General features: G+C 48.3%; 1 protein-coding gene across 2 annotated transcripts in view; it reads left to right on the top strand.

The window, feature by feature from the left end:
- LOC147721189 (ETS-related transcription factor Elf-1-like) overlaps positions 1-21637 on the top strand; it is a 263214-nt gene that overhangs the window by 75480 nt on the left and 166097 nt on the right. The window contains exon 2 of one of the 2 annotated variants that reach the window (XR_015309863.1): positions 16079-16154. The gene's annotated coding sequence lies outside the window, so the exon portion shown is untranslated. Of the gene's footprint in view, positions 1-16078; positions 16155-17959; positions 18092-21637 lie in introns of those variants that run through there. The other variant, XM_086964672.1, reaches the window with a different exon arrangement.

Genomic DNA, 21637 nt, shown 5'->3' with positions numbered 1-21637 from the left:
GGGGGCACCAGTGATAAGCATCAGTCGCCACCACAGTTAGAAACCAGAACCTATGGCCTGTTCCAGGACCCAGTAAAGCACCAGAGTCCCTGCCTCTTAATCCTAACACTACAACTGCCTAGAGCTTGGTGCCACCTTTATGTCTATTGATTGAGGTACATCACTCCAAGACATTATCCATTTTGTAGTGTTGCTGCCAGTGGGGTGTACCACTGCAGCACACGCCCCCTCCCACTGTTCCTGAATGTTTCGCCCCTCAGGCGTGAAGGGGCTTTGGTAGAGCCCAGACGTAAGCGTGGACATGCTACATTGTTAATAAAGAGCCCAGGGTCCTGGGCGTGGTCAGTAAGTTACTAGCCACCCAAAGTAACACGTGTGTCCTGTGGCCCTACTTTCTAGGCCCTAGGCCAGGACACCACATTGGCGACGACGGTGGGCCACAGCCCCCACCGCGTGCCCTGTGTCATAGCGCGCCCCCCCCAACGGCGCCCCCGCTGCCCAGCAGCTCAATGACGAGCGGCCCTCCAACGGCAGCCCCGCTGCCCGGCAGCTCCTCGACGTGCAGCCCTGCTCGCAGCGCTCTGCCCCGGCATCCTGGATCGCCTGCCCCCGGCCGCTCCATCAAGAACTCACCCTACCCGCCCAGAAGCGGAGGAGACCCGCCTGCCTGCAGCGGCCCGTGCTGCCCTCCGGCATCCCCGCTCGGCTCCCATCTGCCTCCTGGGCCGTCCGGCGGCCGTCTTCTGCAGCGTGGCCGGCGTGCCACTTCCAGGTACCAGCAGCGGCCTTTCTCGTTGGCTCTAGCTACCCTTGGGCCCCGGTTTTCGCCTCTCCCAGAGACGCCAGCCCAGCGCGGCATCCCCGGCGGTCCCGCGCAAGCGCAGTAAGCGCCCAGCAACACGTCCCCGACGTGCACCGCTTGTTCTCACGCATCTCGCGTGTCCTCGGCCCCGCAGACCCTGCTAATCCTCACGCATCCGGCGGGACGGCGCCAGGGTGCATCTCGCAAGTGCATGCTCCTTCCCACAGCGCTGGTGAAGGCCACACAGTCTCCCCCTACCTGCTAGGAGCGCCCGGACATCTCACCGAGTCCTGTTTTCGCCGCCATGGCCAACGTGTCGCCCCTAGAGCCCTTCTCCGTCACGGGAACGCCCCCCTCGCAAGCCACACGTTGGCGGAAGTGGGTTGAACGACTGGAGAACTACTTCATCGCAGCGGACATCGCGGTGGCGCGGCGTCGTGCCATGCTTTTGCACCTGGGAGGGGAGGCTATTCACGACATCTCCAAGGACATCACGGAAGGTGACCCGCCCCACACATACGCCACCCTGCGGGACGCCATCTCGAGGTACTTTGAGCCGTTTACCAGTGCGGATTACGAACGGTTCCTGCTCAGACAAGCACGCCAGCTCCCAGAAGAGTCCGTGGATGTATTCTACGCGTGGCTGAAGAAACTGGCCAGCACGTGCACGCTCCCGGATGCAGAGGATGAAATTCGCGCCCAATTCATTCAAGGTTGCGCCTCCCTGAAGCTGCGTGAGAGAGTGCTTGAAACTGACGCTATGCCGATGCGCGACATCCTAGCCCTAGGACGATCTAAGGAACTTTCCAAGGCCCGTGCGGCCCACATGGAGCTAAAACCCGCGGCCACTGTCAAGACAGAACCTGTCTGCGCCGTCAAGTCGCAACATCCTGACAACCGGACAAGACCCCCTCGAAAAGGGCGGCCAAAACAAGCGCAGCCCGCTCACGATCAAGCCTGCATGTGGTGCGGAGGTGCCACCCCACACAAGGGCACCTGCCCAGCTCAAGGGAAAATCTGCAGTGCATGTGGCAAAGCCAACCACTTTGCGAGTGTCTGTCTGTCGTCACAGCGGAAGAAGCAGAGTGGCCCACCCAGGAGAGCGCGACAAGTGGCGCCATTACCGAACACGTCAAACAGCAGCGACATGGACGACGACGAAGAAGACACCGCGTCAGTCCACGTGGTGCGCATGCTTAACACCCTTGCAGCCACGTCTTCAACCGAACCAATGTGCACCGTCCAAGTACATGGCCAAGCCGTTAGAGCACTCATCGACACCGGTGCGACGATAAATCTCATGGCCGCCAGCGTGTACCAGTGCCTCAAACGCCCCCACGCTCCACCCCACCAGAGTGCAAGTATTTGCCTACGGGACCCGGCGCCCATTGCGCCTGTGCGGAGTATTCCGGACAGCTGTGTCCCACGAGTCTACGCAGCTACAGACAAAAATCTACGTCTCCCAGGAAGGCTCGGGATTCCTCCTTAGTTGCAAGACAGCACGAGAGCTAGGACTCATACACTTTGCCCTGACCGTGCAAGCACAAGGATTGGACCACCTGGTTGCAGAACATTCCTCACTGTTCGAAGGCATCGGATGTCTATGAGGCCCCCCCGTCCGACTCCACATTGACCAGTCGGTAGCCCCAGTAGCCCTCCGACACAGACGCATTGCTTTTCATCTCCGGCCCAAAGTTGAAGCCGAACTAAGGATGTTAGAACAAGCTGGCATCATCGAACGAGTGACTGGACCGACACCGTGGGTGTCCCCCATTGTGGTGGCCAAAAAACCGAAGCAGCCCGAAGCAGTAAGAATTTGTGTGGATATGCGCCTCCCCAACCTGGCCATTAAAAGAGAGCGTCATTTGACGCCGACCATTGATGACATCATCGGGGAGCTCGCGGGGTCCAAGTGGTTCTCCAAGATGGACCTGAGGTCGGGGTACCATCAGATCCCGCTCCACCCAGACTCACGCCCAATCACAACCTTCTCCACCCACGCCGGCCTGTGGAGATATACGAGGCTGAACTTCGGCATTTCAAGCGCCGCCGAGGTGTTTCAAAACATCATTCACAATGTCTTACAAGGCCTTGACGGCGTGCTAAATGTGAGCGATGATATTCTGGTACACGCCCCAACTCTGGAATAACACATCAGACGCCTACAAGCGGTATTCAACCGGCTAAAAGAGAGAGGACTGACCCTCCACAAAGACAAATGTGAATTTCTACGCAAGGACATAAGCTTCTTTGGTTACAAGTTCTCCGATCAAGGAGTAGGCCCAGACCCAGAAAAAGTCCGAGACATTCACAACGCGCCAGCCCCCACCTCTGTAACAGCCGTCCGCAGTTTCTTGGGCATGGTGACGTACTGCGGGCGCTTCATCAAAGATCTGTCTGACCTGACCGGCCCCATACGCGACCTCACGAAGTCAAATGCCACCTGGACATGGGGCCCGGAGCAACAAGCGTCATTCACGACACCACCCAAGCCTACTTCGACCCGCAACATGAGTCACAATTGCTGGTAGACGCCAGTCCCACCGGCCTAGGAGCTGTCCTGTCGCAACGACAAACATGCGGAGAGTGGGTCCCCGTGGCATACGCCAGCCGTACGCTAACGCCTACCGAACAACGCTATTCCCAAATTGAGCGGGAGGCTATCGCTATCCTGTGGGGATGCCGCCATTTCCACATTTACCTCTATGGACACCCCTTCTCAGTGATCACCGATCATAAGCCCCTCATACCTCTTTTTCAAGGCTCTTCCTCTCGCCCACCCCCGAGGATTGAGAAGTGGGTGCTGCAGCTGCAGGAGTTCCAATTCACAGGGGAATACCGGCCCGGCACGAGTAACCCTGCAGACTATCTGTCAAGACACGCCCGTCCAGTTACCGACGCGGAAGCAGCCGAAGCAGCAGCCACAGAAGAATACGTCCGACTAATCGTCGAACGGTCAAGACCACGTCCCATGTCCCTGGAAGAAGTATCAAGGGCCACTAAAGACGATGACTGCCTCCAAATCGCGATCCATGCCATAGAATCAGGTGACTGGAAGGCACTGCAGAGCCCGGCATCTTTTCGCACCTCTGACGCCCAAGCCGTCCTGAAAGCCCTGTACCAAGTCAGACACGAACTGTCAGTCTCAACCGAAGGTTACCTCCTGAGAGGCCCCCGCCTGGTGCTACCCAGCAGCCTAGCCCAACAAGCTGCCTTGCTGGCACACGGATCACACCAGGGGATCGTCAAATCCAAAAACAGGCTCCGGAGTAAGGTGTGGTTCCCTGGGCTCGACAGAGCAGTTGAAGAGGTGATCCATAGGTGCCCAGTGTGTCTTGCGACGAGCCTTCCAAACCCTCCAGCGCCAGTGATAACCAAAGAAGGCCCAACATCCCCTTGGGTGCGAGTGAGTGCAGACTTCGGCAGTCTCCCTGGGGGCAAATACATGCTTGTCGTAGTGGACGATTTCTCTCGCTATCCGGAAATAGAAATTGTGTCATCGACAGCAGCCTCGGAAGTAATACCAAAATTCGAAAAGATAATGGCCACCCACGGGCTCATGAAGGAAGTCCGCACTGACAACGGACCCCCGTTCAACGGCAATGAGTTCACGGAGTATCTTCAGAGCCAGAGCATTAAACACAAACGGATAACGCCAAGATGGCCACAGGCCAACGGAGAGGTCGAGAGACTAATGAGAACTTTGAACAAAACGATACAAATTGCAGTTGCCGACGGCCAGTGTCTGGAGCTGGCCATCTACCAATTCCTCCGAGAGTACCGCCTGACCCCGCATTGCACTACAGGAGTCTCCCCAAGCCGACTCTCCTTCAATCGAGTCATGGCGGACACTATCTCGCACCACCCAGTGTGGGAGTTTGCCCCAAACCCAAGAAACCGGTCCATGGAGCAGCGCGCCAAAACCAACCAGGAAGCATCCCGACGGAGAAGAGCAACAGACAGCCCCATACAAGTCGGGGACACGGTTCTGGTGAAAGACTGCCACCCCGGAGGAAAGTTCCGTCTGCCCTTCGAATTGGACCCATGGACTGTGACGGAGATAACCGGAACCATGGTCACAGCTGTCAGGAATGGGGAATCAGTCACAAGAAACATCTCGTTTTTCAAGCGAGTACCAGAGGGAAGTGCAGACCCTGACCCGGATGAGTGGTACCCGACTCCCCAACGCCGACCATCAGGACCGGTGGGAAAAGACGCTGCGACGGGCCAAACAGAGGACACCACCTCGAGCGTCCACGTCACGGAGAGACCAGTGGAAGAGTCCAACGTCAACGAGCCCAGAGACACAGAAGAGTCACCCACAGCTACGGGGGAAGGCCGAAGCCAAGCAAGATACAGCCTGCGTCCGTGTCCAAAGCCTTCCCAGAGGTATCGTGACTTTGTGGCACAGTGCTGGCGTTGAACTGATCGAGATGGCTGACCCCGCCGAGAATAAAGTAAGACTGTTCTGTTTTTGATATTCGAAATGTTATGGGTTTTACCCGTTGAGCAGAGACTGAACCAGAGACAGTTGGTGAACTTTGTTTGCATGCCGCAACCACAACTTTCACAGCATGTTCGCTGACCTGATAGACTATTGAGTATCTGTGTACTTGTTTTCAGTTTCATTTCATCCCTAGGTAAAGGAGGAATGTAGTGTTGCTGCCAGTGGGGTGTACCACTGCAGCACACGCCCCCTCCCACTGTTCCTGAATGTTTCGCCCCTCAGGCGTGAAGGGGCTTTGGTAGAGCCCAGACGTAAGCGTGGACACGCTACATTGTTAATAAAGAGCCCAGGGTCCTGGGCGTGGTCAGTAAGTTACTAGCCACCCAAAGTAACACGTGTGTCCTGTGGCCCTACTTTCTAGGCCCTAGGCCAGGACACCACACATTTGAGGGTCTCCGAGTGAATGATACTGATTTTTATTCTTGAGGAATCTCCCTGCTAGCTTCCACTGATTTCCCTGGTCTAAACTGGTTAGTGTCCACACATGTGCATTGTTCCCACAAATCCCGAGGTCTGTACTTACTAGCTCTGAGATGGGACCTACAGGCTTGGGAAGTCCTCCGTCTTTGTTGTGATTCTATAAATTGTCTTTTGTTTGAGCAGATCGCCGTTCCTTGCCAGGTTGCATCCTCGTGTGTGTGTGTTCATTCACTGTACGGTACACGACGGGTTGTTTTCTTTCCTGGCATTATTGATCTAGCCTGCCGCACTATGTAAATAAACACGTTCGCAGCAATGCTAGCCTCTTAAGGTTAGTACACCGTGTAGGCATTCCGTGAATGGTTTGTTTTCCACCAGCTCACACCTCGCTCCTCATTTCATCTTTCAGCTAGCCTTCCAGAGGTTTTAGACTAGCCGCATCTCGAGCACAATCTACCCTAAAGCAGTGTTGTGTGTACCTGGGTTCTGGTTGAATTTACATTACTGATACGTAAATATGTGAATGGGAAAGTACAATGTATGTATTACAGTATTGCTAGAAGGCCTCGCCCAATGGCAGCAGTTATTTTATATCGCACATATGTACATGTTACTCAGTTGCACTTACTTACAATACATTTTACATGTTTCCAAATCGAGGCAAAGGGAATGAAGGAGCGTTGCCGAGGATGAGATGGTTTTCGGTCATGTGCTGCATATAAAGATACATTTGCGGATTCATTGCTTGCGAGTGTCAGGGTGTTTTTTGGGATAATTGGCCCCAGGGCCGGCTTTAGCTCTGGTGGCGCCCAGTGTGACTTTTTTCTTTGTCGCACCCCATCTGGCCTGCTCCTCCAATTCCCTCACTGCCACCCTGCAAAAGTGCCCCTCATCTCTCAATATTCCCCATCTCGCATACATTTCACTTGCTTTAAAGCGCTGGTGTAGGCTTGCTTTACTAATCCGCTCAGCTACCCACATTAAAAACTGATCTGTTCTTTGCAGCAGGCTTGTTAACCCTCTGTGCTACTTTATGGTGAGCCTAAACTGCCACTAGACAAAACTTTTTTCTCTCTCTAGCACTAACATTAATCGCAAGAGTTATCAGGACATTTTAATTACTGCCAGAAACCTGGACCGTTAGCAAATCTGCAGCAGATGCTTTTAAATCCTACATTATTGCTAAACACAGCGCCCCCTCTGAAGTTCGCGCCCCCCCCCCTCCCGCCCCCAACCCCCTAGTTCAGCGCCCAGTGCGGCCGCACCAGTCGCACTGCCCTAAAGCCGGCCCTGATTGGCCCGTTGTCACTATGGGAACTTTTTTTCTGTGGCTCAGCATCTTGGTCGTTGTGGGGTACAAAGGGCCATGTTAATTGTCCTAGCACATTACTGTTCGCTGACATGTCGACCGCAGGCAAGAGATGACGCAAAGACCCACAGGAGAATTTTTGCAGTCACAGGAGTGCGGTGGGCTGGAGGGGGTTGAGGCAGTGAGTGCGGTAGCATATGTAGGACAAGCCGTGCCTAGCTTCTTTCCTTTATGACACACATAGGCTCTTTACAGTATGAAATGCAAAAGAATGTGCTTTTTTATTTTTACACTTCAGTAACTGCTGGGGCATCATAGCTTTAGCCGGTATTGGTTCATATTTCACAAATGTAGTTTACTCCGAATATTCTGAAGTAAATACTTCAAAAGTACATACAGTAGTGTTGAAATTCTGACACTTTTAGCAAATACTTGTTACTGGATCTACTCTTTACCCTCTGTCCACCCACACAGGGACACAATTTATTCTACTGTATTGAGGTACTTTTGCTGCGATAGTATTTTTCTCAGAGTTTCTGGTTAATATTTATTGATATGTGTTTGTGTGTCCCCCATAAAACATTCCCCAGTGGTTGGGAATAGAAGACTGATTTATTTAAAGCAAGAATTGAATTTTAAAAATTTCACAGTGGCGGCACATGCTATTCTCCACCATTTTAGGCCTGGCAATTTGGGGGGACTGTTCACATAAGCGGGGATGGTACTGATTTGCATACGGTGGGCCTTTGTCTAGTGTGGCCTGGTGGGCGAAGAACTGTTGACTGGAATGCTGCCTGACCGATTCCCAGTAGCTCAGATTAATTCAAGCATTCCACCCATCTCCTTGGTGCTGTTGCAGTTGACGCCATTTTAGGAAGCTGTTGCCGCAATTTCTCATCTATTGCGTTTTTCTGTAGTGCCCAGGGCTGATCAGGGTGCCTAATGTTATGCAAACTGAGGGTGAGGATAAAAAGCAACCAGAAGAGCCGTGCAGTGCTGGATGTTCCGTTTCAATCCTTCCTTGTCCGTGGAAGCGGAACATCTCCCTCTGTTTCAGTGTCATGCGGGTATTAAACGCATTGAACAAGGCACTGTGCAAAATCTTTGGTAGCCGAGGGACTTAAGCTTGTTGGTTCGTGATGGCTTGCCACCTTCTCTTGAGTTTGGCATGCTGCTGCTCAGCGCTAGCTTCCACTTGTTGAACCCAATCTACTCTGAGCATCCTTATTGTTCAGCTTGTAACTGTACTGGCTCAGTCAGATTTCATTCTCTTCGAATATGCTCTCTTTGGACGCAAGGGGCTGGTTGTTATTGGTCTGAAGTGCCAGCTTCTCTAGGTGGTTTAAGGCTCTGAGTAATGTGTGCCTGAAAAAGGATACTCTTAATAGGGAACTGTGGACCATTGCTTTAATTGAAATCTAATAATAGCAAAGTATACAGTGGCAAAGCATGGCCACCTACACATGGCGTTTATGGATTTGACAGCGGCCTTCGATTGTGTAACGCATTTTAAGTTATGGCCAATTTTGAAGTCCATGGGGGTCGAGTACCAAATAATCAATTTTATTTGAGATATGTAGTTTGAGGCCGAGGGCTGTGTTCGATTTGGAAAGAATGGTGAATGCACTAGACACTTTAGAATTACATTGGGGATGAGGCAAAGGTGCGTTTTGGTCCCTTTTTATTTTCCCTGTACACATACTGTCCAATCCGCCTTATTAGGGTGTGCTACAGATGTTTCACCTATTGATTCAAGCATAGTTCCGATACTCCTCTATGCAGACGCCGCAGTGCTGCTGTCACGCACCCCCAATGCACTCCAACGGCTCATAAATGAGTATGTAGAATTTATGAATAATTTGGACTTGAAAATTAATCATAACAAATCTTTTGTTCTTGTGGCAGGACCAAGACCACAGATGCAAACTACAATGTACATCGAAGGCCTAAAATTAGACGTGGTGGATTATTTTAATTATTTAGGGATTCTGTTCGATAGGGAAAGTAATTGGAGAAATGTGATAGCAAACGTAGCAAATCTAATGAAAAAAATATAGGAGCCCTCTTTAGATGTGTAAAGAAATTGGGAACTAAACCATTAGAGTATATTAAGAAAATATATGCTGCAAAAACAGTATCTGTTGCCACCTATGGGGCAGCTATTTGGGCCACAACTGACATCTCTAAACTCCAGTGTATAAAGGATGGCTTTCTAAAAACATCTGGCTTCTTTACCGCAATCTTGTGCCAACTACATTGGTCACCTTGAGCTGAAATTCCCATACATTACAGACAAGATCCGTTTTGCCCCAATCCTTTTGTGGCAATCAGTGGCGAAAGGAAGCCTTAGCCTTAACTAGACACATTATAATGGACTGCCTGAACCTGGATGGTGTAGGGAAAATAAAATGGCTTAAATATATTGAGACTACACTACACTTTATAGGTTTACATAACCTATATAGGCACTTGAGTTCATGCATAACAGTAACAAAAATAGATTTAAAGGCTCGGCTATTAGCCCACTTTGATGAGAAGAGATTTGATACAAATGTTAAACTCTGCACTGTCAGACAATATTATATGGTGCCTACAATGAAAAATATGAATTCTTCTTACTTCTTATGTTTTACAAATCTACAACATAGATACATACTATTGAGATTTCGTTTAAATTAAATTACTTCTCTTTAATGCTAGGTCATCCATCAAAAACATATGTGATTGATGCACTACCACTTTGTCTTTGTGACATGCAGTCTACGCAGATTGACCTGCAGTTTATATTTTTCTGTACATTTTATATTCATGAAAGAAAGATACATTCTCCCTCTTAGTGTAAGCTGAATTTTAGACAATGTCGCCGAGCCCTCCATTTCTTTAAGACATTACCGGATCCTTTTACATACTTTTGCTCGGCTTCGTTTTACTTATGTGATCTAAAAAAGGAGGAGATCAAATTTAAGCAATTCATCTCTCACATACAAGCAAAGGGGGTTTTGTCTATAAACTAGGAGTAACTCTTTATGAACCAAGGGCTACTATTTTGTAATTTTTATCCTCATATTGCCAATTGTCTTTTTAAATCTGATTTTATGTAATAGACTGTGTTAATTATTGATGAATTTGTTTGTGTAGAGTACTTTTTATGCCAGTTTTTCTTACTGGCGAAATAAAGTTGTGTGATGATACTATTAATAATGATAATGGATTATTAAAAACTTCAACTCTTAATAATTATAATGGATTATTAAAACTTTACCTGAAGCGAATCTAAATAAAACATGGTAAATGCACTCTAGTCTAGATTAGCAGTGATCCTTTTGAAGCCAATTCATCATCAAAGTTGATAATCAGGTGTTGCTATGGAGTGTTTGCTAGCGCGTTAAATTGAGTTCTGTACTCACGTGACACAAGGTTGTCACTGCTGTCTTTAAATTTGCCGCCTGCAAATGTATAAGGCATCCATTTTCGGGGTCGGACTGGCCTATACGGCAATCAGGTGGTACCCGTTGGGCTGGTCTGACAGATTAATGTGATGGCTGTTTTTTTTTTTTTTAGCAGTATTGGGCTGGTTTTAAGGTCGGTTGGGTAGGTTTTTACTGTTGATTTCCCTGATATTACCCTTTTTTTTTTTAAAGCTATATGCTTCGCTAATGTGGGCCACTTTTATTTAAGCGCCTGGGCCTGTGGTTGATCACTTGAAGTGTATCTAAGTATTTATGAAACAGAAGGCTACGAGGACAGGGACTCGGGCCAAATATTGAATCAGAGATATCATCTTTTCAAGCAAAGTATATTCTAATTGGGTTGATGAATGAAATCCATTATTTTAATTGCTGAATATGAGCAAGGCTCTCATTACTCAGAAAGTTTGCCCCATTTGGAAAACCTGCCGATACAATGATAACAACCAGGGATATGCATTGGATTTATAATCGAGAATTACCTAAAAAGCCATCTTTGTTTAAAATAGTCAATATTCAGCTTTTTTGATTTTCAAATATAGCAATATTTTCATTTTCGAACACGTTATAATTAGTTAGATAGCTACAGATGTCCATCCCCAACAAAATGAGTGGCGCAGTCTTGTGATTTGAGATTTGCTCCTGCCATCTTGTGACGGGGCTTGAGTCTGTGAACTCCTAGTAATTTGTGACCCATATTTAGACTGCGTCATGTACATGTTGATAAAGGAGCCAGCCACAGACCAGTGAGTGAGTCTTGGCGGAAGGCTTTATGCTGTGGCACTGAGTGTATTTAGAGGGGTGGAGGAGATCAACCGTGGCCAAGAGCACCATTTGCGGTACAGTGCCAGGGAGGGCAACAAGAACTGTTGTTGAAGCAGAAAATGAACAGCTTGCATCACCCACTACTATGGTGAATGACAGTAGAATGATATTCAGAGCATAGACTGTAGTTCAAGAATAGCTTTGATGCATCTTTTGAAAGTTTTAAGTCTACAGAGTGCGTAATGGTGGCACATAGATGTATCAATATCCTGGAGCAAAGTGAGCCAGAAGCATAGAGAAGGATGTTCCTCAGCGAAAGAATCACCCATCTGTCATATAGGGGCGCGGGGGCACAGTACGATGTGGCTTCCTTCACATTGAGTATGAACACAGTTACAGAGGCGGTTCTAGGGTACCGCTGAAGTGAATACATCCCTAGTTCTGTGTAGAGAGAGTCAGACTTCACACATATCAAGGTCCTAGAGGTCTGGTCTATTCACGTTTAGCAGGTACCCCAGTACTGAAAGAAGACATCATGTCGCTGAAGTTCAGAGGTTTTCTCGAGAGGGTCCATGCAAAAAGCAACGCCCATGGGAGAGGGAAAAAGCGAAAGGTAAGGGGCAAAAAAGAATCTGCCAGCTAGGACTTGTTCTTGGCCTGCATTTGGTTTTCTAGGCATGATTTTCACATATCAAGTTAGGACTTTCACCTGTAATATTTATAGCTGGTAGGTGAAACGAAATAGTGATTTCGGTCAACAGTTAAAAGATAGAGGCAAGCCACTATTTATTGAGTACAGAGGGTTGCAGCCTGAGAACTCTATCTGCCAAATCATGTGCAAGAACTTCCCTGATGACAACCAAACCACAGGTAGAAGCGAGGATAGCTCAGACAGTCCAAGCAGAGGACTATACGGTCTACATATGTAGGGACCTTATCCTTACGAATGTGAGGGTGTGTATCCTGTTTCCAGAGACCTGGTGAACCAGATGGCCCTTGCTACAGTATATACATTCCCTGAAGCCAGGGGTTCAGCCATTGCAGATCCTTACTGCCGCTCTGCTGCATTAAGGCACTTATTTTGTAAAAAACAATGTCTGATGCCTATCCTGCTGAGTAAGTAACAGCCTTATCCACTGCATCCACGATTCCTCGCCCCTGAGACCTGGCGCTAAGCCCACTCGTGCTGTAGTGGCACACGGCTGTGCACGTATCATATACATAATACACACGCCACACACACTGTGAGTGCTAGTGTGAGGAATAAAGCATTGGCGATCCCATGAGGCATAGCTTCTGTCCAGAGCATGCATGCGGTGGGAACACAACAAATAAGCACCTATGCACACTGTCTTAAAACATGCACTCAGACCCTACAGACATCCATTTTCACAAAGTTCAACAGACAGGCACCCAAACTGGTATGGATGCACACACACTAAGCATCGTACATCACCTTGTGCAGGAGGGGCGGTATGTAGTGCACGTGAGTAGCACACATGATGGTCTTGGTGAGAGGGGCACAGCAGCTCTGCACCCATGAACCATTACTGATACACCAAAGAGGCGCACAGTGTCGCGTGGAACACTGGGGTCTGTGCATCAGAGATCTCTGGTCATTCTTCGTGAGGTAAGCAGTGAGTGTAGTGCATTTCAGGAGCAACGGGTGAGGAACAGTTGAGGCACATAGCCGGGGGCATCATGTTCATCATAACATGTGTATTTGCAAAGCGCGCGTTCACCCCCAAAGGCGCATCTTGGCGCTGAATAACATATGTTTATTGTTAAACAACTCAATGGTGCACATTTTATCGACGACAGAAGGAATGAGAGGCTGAGTGGATCTGCCGGGATTTGAACCTGTGGCCATGAGATCGAACACCGGCCCCTGCAGTAGGTGTAGTAGTCCACTAAGCCACCAGACCGTGTTCATGCGGCAGGGGGCACAGATGGGAGTTGGGTGCAATAGGAGAAACACTTTAATGTGCCCCTTAGCATGTATGTATGTATAGGCATTTATATAGCGCACTACTTACCCGGAGGGTCCCAAGGCGCTTCGACCGCTGCGAAACCCTTCCTGGCTTCCCTGAGAGATGGTCCCTTAATGGGTATCTCCAGGGTGAGACCAGGCATACCCGGCGGTCTGGTGGGGCCGTTAGTGAAGATGAGGCAAGCTAATGCCCAGAGTTGCCGAGTGTGATCGCTGATCAGAGTGGGCACCGAGGCGAGAGAATTATCGAGTCCGCTGACCCTGGTCCAGAAACCTGCCGCGCCGGGAATCGAACCCTGGTCCCGGGCCGTCCTCTGCTCTCGGGTCTGCCGCCTCTAACCAGTGAGCCACACTACTTCACACTACTATGACGGTCCTGGGTTTGGGGTCAGCAATATTGTGCACGCTGGCACTTTTGCCAATGCTCACAATGGTAACTAGAATGCCAAGTTCTGTTGCCTGGCAATGCAGAGACATGCTGGAGGTGCCACCCAATGCAGCTGTCTCTCTTCTAGACACCCATTAGCTGGTTAGAATTAGACAAGGCAAGATGTAAACCAACATGCATACGTCATATACTATTCAGGCTTACCTGTGTTCACTTTCATTACATGCAGTAATACTGGTGCAGCTGTAAGGCTGCTCGGCACGTGGATAGCCCATGATATTCATATCTTCACAGAAGTGTAGCCTTTTCACACCCTCCCCTTCCGCTTGAGAAAAACTCGTGAAAACCGCATACAGCATTGTAAGAGCGCAGTGTAAAGGCAGCGCTCCATCCATGGAGCGTGGTACAACCAGTATCCAACACGTATCACCCCCACAAGGCTTTAGACCATTTATACATGTGAAAGTGAAAATGAGGCGTCGGCTCTACGCCATCTCTGTTTATGGTTGGCATACTGGAGGGACCTAAAGTTGTTTCAATCCTATTTCTGAAAGTGCCATGCCTTACCCTGGAGGGCCAATCGGATGCAGCTGTATTTGGAGCTGTAGGAGACACTGGGATCAAGTGTGCCCTTGTTTACTGCAGCCAATAATATCTGTTATGAGTCCCTATGCAAAACAAGTTATTATAATTAGTATCTACATTTCCAGGTGAATGTGATACGAATGATACAAGTGTGTGGATAAAAGCCAGGGGGACGTCTTGGACGCGCACCCAGCGTACAACCATGACTGAGGGCAGCTCGCGTCCCTGCTCTCTGGTTAACGGGAAAGTTGTTTTTTTGTAGATGTTGGGTGGTTGAATGCTGTATGCACAGTCCTCTCTATTGAGGTGACACACTAATGGGTGGTATTACCAGACAATACAAAGGGTATGCCGTTCCTATCTGTTACAGGGGGACAATAGAGTTGGATGATCATGAGGTACAGGGGGAACGGGGAGTTCCTCCTGTTGGAATTTGGACCCTCACACACTGGCCGGGTGTCATGCTTCATCATAGGGCTTTGCTCACCGTCAGGTCGGCGCTGCAGATGCTGCGCTTTACTTTAATTAATTTTGCTCTTTCCTCCGAAGAGGCGGCACCAGCCGCGCTTCGTCCTCTCTTGTTTTGACTCAACTCGGCCAATGCCGCTGCTTATTTCACCTTTCTTGCTCTATAGCCTACTCTCCTAGAGGCTGCTGTGCAACACAGATATACACAAGCCATGCCTCGATACAAAGTCGTCTTCGGCACCGATACATGCCGTACAGTAGGAACTGCATACCCTTTTGTATTGACAATTGCTGGGGCACGTATTGTGGACCTTTAAAAGCCCTTTGTCCCTCTTTTGTGAGGTATTACAAGACTACAGGCAATAAGGTGGAGTGTGTGGGTTCATTCGAGCAAAAAGTAGATGTAAAGAGATAGGTTTGCAGAATGCACTGAAAGGAGGTGACCAGGCAGCAAGGGAATGATGAATACAAAGTTTGTATGTTACCATGTCTCCAGCCTCTACATTGATTACCACTACATGCCCTCCGTCCACTACATCGTCAGACTTTAGATTGCCTCATGTGTAGATCTGCCTGTAATTGTTACCCTTATACTACTTTTAATCATATAAACCGTAGCCTATTTCAAATACCTTAAAATGACAATGAAATGTTATGCTATGTAGGGATGTAATGTAGTGGTCAGCTGGTGTAGCGGGGTGTGTATTGTTTTGCCCACGCGCACCAGTAGCATGGCCCGAAGGAACAGTGAACCTGGCCAGCCTATCTTCTGTTTTGCATGGACCATGGTTGAGTCCCCAGTTGACATCAACAACTATAATACAGGGGGTCCGCCCGCACTGTTCAGGGCAGAGACCTGAAACGAAAGAACCTGTGTCCATGTCATCCTCCGCGCTGCTCCGCACCTCCAGGTCAGGGCCTACGCTCAGTGTAGCAGGGTGTACCAATTCCTGGCCTTCCTCCCACAACCCCAGCATGCCATAAGCAGACATGGGAGCTGACAGCGCCAAGAGCAACAACCTATTCTTATTTGTCACATATCGCTCGGCAACTGGAGGTGAGGTAGCGCTCAATCTGTTGAACATCAGTGACTATAACGTGTAATGCTGCTCAGCTGATTTTGAACTAGAATGTCCATGTCCCAAAGTCTGCTTATAACTGATTTATGCATATATATACTTATTGTCAAACCACAACAATTAATAAAAGAAATGTAATTTAAAAAAAACAGGGTGTACAAATGTATTTATATAAAAATTAATGAGGCAGCAGGGCTAGTTATCTAAGGTCTTTGAATATTAGAGGTGAAAGCCAATGATGATTCATTTCACTAAAACCCTGCATCCCATAACCTCCTGTTTTATTTTTTATTAATAGGTGCCTATTGTGCGACACTTTCCCTGGGCGCTTCAGAGTGCTCTACGTTCTCAGCAGTAGGAAAAACAAGCATGAGGTAAGTGGATTTCTCCACCCGTAGTAGGCTTTTCTGTGAGCTCATCAATGACATTCATTGCCTGTTATCTTTAGTGAAGCAAAAAAAAAGTATTTTTCCTTAAAGCTTTTTGTTTTTAAACTTTATTTTCCAATTTTCTTATGGTTAACAATCCAGCATGATTAAACACTACAATTTTGCAATAGCGAACTGAATAGACAGCAATGCAGTCGCAATATTAGACAAGCATAAATAAATAACAGAGCATATTCTCAGGGTATATTTCACAACCAAATTTGGAACGCCCTCGCTTGGCACCCCCAGAGCAGATTAAACCCAAGCAGCCACCCAGGATAGACCATCTAGGGATGAAGTAGCAAATCACAGCAACCTGATGAAGTGGGATGTGGTGTACTTGCCCCACTCCGGTGGGGACTATCCCATCAGGCGGTAGTGTGGCAGAGGCGGAACTAGTCTCCAACAAGTAAGCCTTAAGCGGCTCCCAAATATCTTTTGGGCGGGAGGCAAGAGGTTTAGTGCTGGCATATAGCTCACAATTGGTATTGCAGTACGTAAGACTATGGAGCCAGTCCCTGACAGTGGGCGATGTTCTGCTACCCCATTTAAGAGCTATCTTTCTCTTTGCAAGCAAAAGGACAATGGCTGTGACTTTACGGACCTTTTTCGGGAGCCCACCCACGTATCCCAGTAAAGCAAGTTCCGGCAAAGGGGTAACATCCAAGTGAATCATTTTTGATATAATCTCAAATATGGATCTCCAGAAAGCCCCAATATTAGCACAATTCCGTGTCAGATGGGCAAAATCGGCCTGTGGGCCACCACACTGGAGGTAATGATGAGATCAATTTGAATCAATAGCATGTAGCTTAGCAGGGGTCATATATACCCTCCACAAATATTTAAAATGTATGAGTTTGTCTGCTATTTAAGGAGACTTCATTGGTTTGTGCAAAGCAAAAGAACTAGTGCGAATTATTTCTCCTTAAAGCTTTGTAAAGTAATTTGGATTTTTGTATATCATAATGGGCGACAATTCTATGGGGTTGAGCCCTAACTTTTAAAAGGCTTGGTAATACAACATTTTAGATCCTTTATTTGTTCATGCTACAGTCCAAAAGCGGCGACAAGCATATGACACAGTGGCCTCAATAAGTCACGACGAAATATACAAGCAATCGGTAGACAAACATGGGCAAACATATACATTCACAATAAACGCAAAATATAAGTAACCACAGGTAAGTCAGTCTTCTGAAGCTGAGAATACAAAAATAGGTCTTTATTGGGCCTTTGGATGGAGCTACAGAAACTTTAAGAATTGAAACTTCTGATCTGATCCTTAGTTTGTGTTGTCTTTGTAGAAGGACCGCCTCTATGACGTGTCACCAGGCCACATAATCGGCTCCTCCCCTCCGTCTCACATGCTTCCTCACGCGCAGGCATGGGACAATAGGCTGCGCTTCAAAGAAGACCTCTAAAAACCCACACAAATGTAAAGAAGAGGTCATAAAATGTGAAAGTTATCACGTTGAATTGTTCATGCACAGAAATAAACAATTATTGCACATTTGACAGCCCCTAGTCGCACGCTCTCTTCTAAAACGGACTGGCAGGTGGTTCTCTGCTCCTTAAACGCTGTCCCTGCAGCAGAGAGAGAAGTATTCGTTTCACATCTCTCGGTGACTTCCGCTTTCACAACTTCACGGGCTCCTCTTATCTCGGGTGGGGGTTGTGGTATTGTCACCACAGAACTAAAATAGTGAGCGGCAAAAAAAACTAACATAATTGCAGCAAGAAAGGAAGCTGGCATTGGAGAACGAGAAACCGGGCAGGACGGTCTGCTTCAGCGATGGTGCCTGTGGAGGAGAGGGTGTCTACCATGGCAGACACCGGAAAATCCTGAACAAACACATCTGGGGTAGTGGAAGAAGTCTAAGGTATGCACTCTTCTCCTTAGCAGACATTTCATTTTTCCCTGTGATCATTACAGCCCTTGGGCCTTAATGTGCTATTAACCTGCATCCTAATGCCCTGCTCGGCTGGCTGTCTACCACACACCCACACACACCCATACATCTGCTGCATAATGGCCGACTGAGAGGAAAGTAAGGGACTTGGTACAGCCCTCCAAAATCACCCCTACAGCTCACAGTTCATTGAAGCTGACACTTTCATCAAACCGCGCCGCGTCACATTCACTCTACAGAGAGAACACACCCAGTGATGGAAACCTCTGAACCATCGGAAGAGTACTGCTCAGACTCCCCAGAGGGCCACATTGCCATCCCAAGGCCAGCTTGTGTCCCATATATAGGACATTTACCACCTAGCAGCCTCTTCACGCTAATATCCCAGACCTAGTTCATGAGAAAAACTGATATTGAGCAAAAAGTTGCCCTGGTAATCTCGATGGGGCCAGTCATGGGCATTATGGGGCCGGTAGATAACTGGGATTACTCTGGGGCACTCATGACGAGACCCCCAGAGCTGATTTTGTTTCTTAAGTGTAATATGTCTTTCACCACTCTTTGGGGGATTTCACATTACAATATTCCACCGGTGGCACACTTAAATCGACTGGCTGATGGCATCAAAACACCTTTTCTGTGTGAGGGGAGAGGGAATATCAGTAGAGTGAGAATGCAGATGTCAAAAGCTGTGAAAATTAAAGAGCTTTCGCATTTCACCCTTGATCACAGGAAATATCAAATGTGAAGACTGCTCACCACAGGACTGAATTTGCCCCCAGACTTAGGTTTGCAAAGTTTACAAATGTAATTTATAGTCGAATGCTTTTAAATTCAGCAATTTATAAGTAAACAAGTGTTTTTAAAGGTTATTGGATTATCTGAGACAAATAGGCGGTAAGCATGTTAGAAATAGATGGAATTAGACGGCCTCAATTTCTCACTGAAAACCTTCTTTGCCATGTTTATTCATTTCTTCCAGTTTACTGCAATCCGAAGCAGTAATATTTGCTTTAACCCCTTCACTGCGGCGGCTATTCCGCCGCAGTGCTAAGGGGGGGGGGGGCGGAAGAGCGGCGGGCGCATGCTGGTGACTGAACTGCTCCGTCACCAGCGTCGGTTGCGCTGTGCTTATGACGGAGCGGTTCCGTCATGTGGCCCCGCCCGCTCAATAGAACGCCCAGCGCAGGCGCGGAATTTGCGCCGCGCAGGCGCGTCGGGCGGGCTATGACGGAACCGCTCAGTCATCAGCACAGCGCCACCGCGGCTGATGACGGAGCGGTTCCGTCATCAGCAGGGGAGGGGTTAATGGTTGTTGCATAAGAGACGTGCTGGTTTGATCACGTCTGCATTAAGTTCTCTATTGAGAATGAGTTAAACTCCAAATGGTTATGTCTTCTAGACTATTCACAACTTCCACATTTCAGCAATTGGAACTCTTCTCCCTTCCATGAAGTCTTTATGGCCTCTGACATTCGTCCTTCAGACTTGCCCTCCACCTTCCTTGCTTTTGTTGATTCGTCAGTCACAAAAGGTCTCAACTAGATGGCTCTGCTCCAAATCCACACACCTAAGACCGTCAAGATGAAGGCTCCATTGCGGACTGAAAACAGAGAGAAAGAGTAATTGAATTATGATGCTGCACGCCTCTAGTGCAGCGCATTCACTTCGATCTCTGGGTTCTGAGGATGCTTGTATCCAAGTCATGAGGCCCATTTTCAATACGATAGGTAAGAAGCGGAGGAGTCTACCCCCCCACATTTTTATTTTGAGATGTATAAATAACAGGTGGCCCCTAACCTTACCCTATAGAGTTGATACCCCCAAGACCATTCCAGCAACCTCATGCCTCTGTTCAACAAACAAAATGCTACCCTTATTGTTAACCTTGCTACTCCCATCTACCCATCTTGTACACTATTCTCTGTTCCTCCCGCCTGCCTCTCTGCATGTTTACTTGATGTCAGAATGCAACACCAGCAGCGGCCGGCACAGGTAAGCGTTGTGGAGCGGGACAGGGCGCGTCGGGTATGGAGCGAGTCGACGGACGACGAAATAGATATTATTTAATTATACCTATTCCGCCATCAGTCGACCCAACCCCCCCTCCTACCCCACTGCCCGCTGCGTTTACCTCTGCTGGCCGCCGCTGTCCAACACTATCCAGATCCTACCATTCTTCAAGAGATTATTACCTGACTCAGTGTCTGCATCCCAACTCTTAAAAAATACACTCCTTAACATTAAAAGAAAGGTGCTTCCTGCTTCCAGAAGAAAATACCAAAGATGCCCCCTCTTCTTTTGACATCATCAGCCCAAAATTTCTGCTTGATCACTCATCCTCGTGTTCTGGCACGGCACGACTGCCCTTGCACGCGTTACAGCCTTCTTGACTGTCACCCACCAAATCAAAATAGGTTCTACTCTGAAAGCCACCGCGGTTCTCACTTGTGAAATCCATATGATCCTACCCTCTGCCATGACTTCTTGAACAGAGAAGTGTGGCTCAGGGGTTAGAGGCGGCAGACCCGGAAGCTGAGATCGGCCCTGGACCAGGGTTCAATTCCCCGCCTCGGCGGGTCTTGGGCTAAAAATTCCACGGACTTGATAATTCTCGCTCCGGTGCCTTCTCGACTCACGGGTTCACACTCTGCGACTCTGAGCAATAGCTTGCTTAATCTCCACAACGGCCCCTCGCGGCGGGATGCCTGGCTTTCACCTTGTGGATACCCTGCCGGGGTTATCTCACAGGGGAATACCAGGACGGGTTCCCTAAGCAAGCGCCGGGAAACCCACTGCGGGTAGCTGTGCGCTATATAAGCTCAAATACATTACATACATTACATTACAACATCTGTATGCTGCCTGTCCCACCTTCATGAAGGGCACAGTAATAAGTAGCCCAAGTATGATGAAAACACCCCTTTGCACAGCACTTTGGGTGAGGCTCATAGAGGTGACCACCAGGTTCCAAACTGTTTCAAGGAGACACAGACCTGCAGAACTGGATGCAAGAAAACTGAGTGAGTTTGGTTTGGCAGACCCCTCTATTTTTCCTTGTACATGGTCTGACTCATTGGGACCCCACCATTTTTGGATTAAGGAAACCTGTGTGCATTGTTCAATAAGATTCTCACAAAAATATGCATTCTGCAACGGCTACGCACATTTTCCCCTTTCTTCTTCCCATAGAATCGCCCTGGTGTTGGTGGTAGTCCTGTCACATCTGTCCTTCCAAGACAGCCGTTCCCCTAGTCGCTAAATGTCCGCTCCCAGCAGGTTGGGGAGAGCTCATACTCTCACTGCTCATCACATTTCAGTCTAAGGCGATATGAACCCATCTCCCCCCTCAAATCACTCCTCTAGCTCCCTATCAAATAGAGAGCACAATAAAAAACCTTGTGTTTAGTTCACAAGTCTCCGCATGGTTTCGCACAAGATTGGCGTAAGGAAGTTTTTCCAGCCATATTTCTCAGCTAAACATTCGAGTCAATTACTCAGCAGGACTCCTCTACC

This window comes from Lissotriton vulgaris, chromosome 4_1 (assembly GCF_964263255.1).
Source record: "Lissotriton vulgaris chromosome 4_1, aLisVul1.2, whole genome shotgun sequence".
NCBI classification, from domain to species: Eukaryota; Metazoa; Chordata; class Amphibia; order Caudata; family Salamandridae; genus Lissotriton; species Lissotriton vulgaris.
This window is presented reverse-complemented; position numbering and strand designations above follow the sequence as displayed.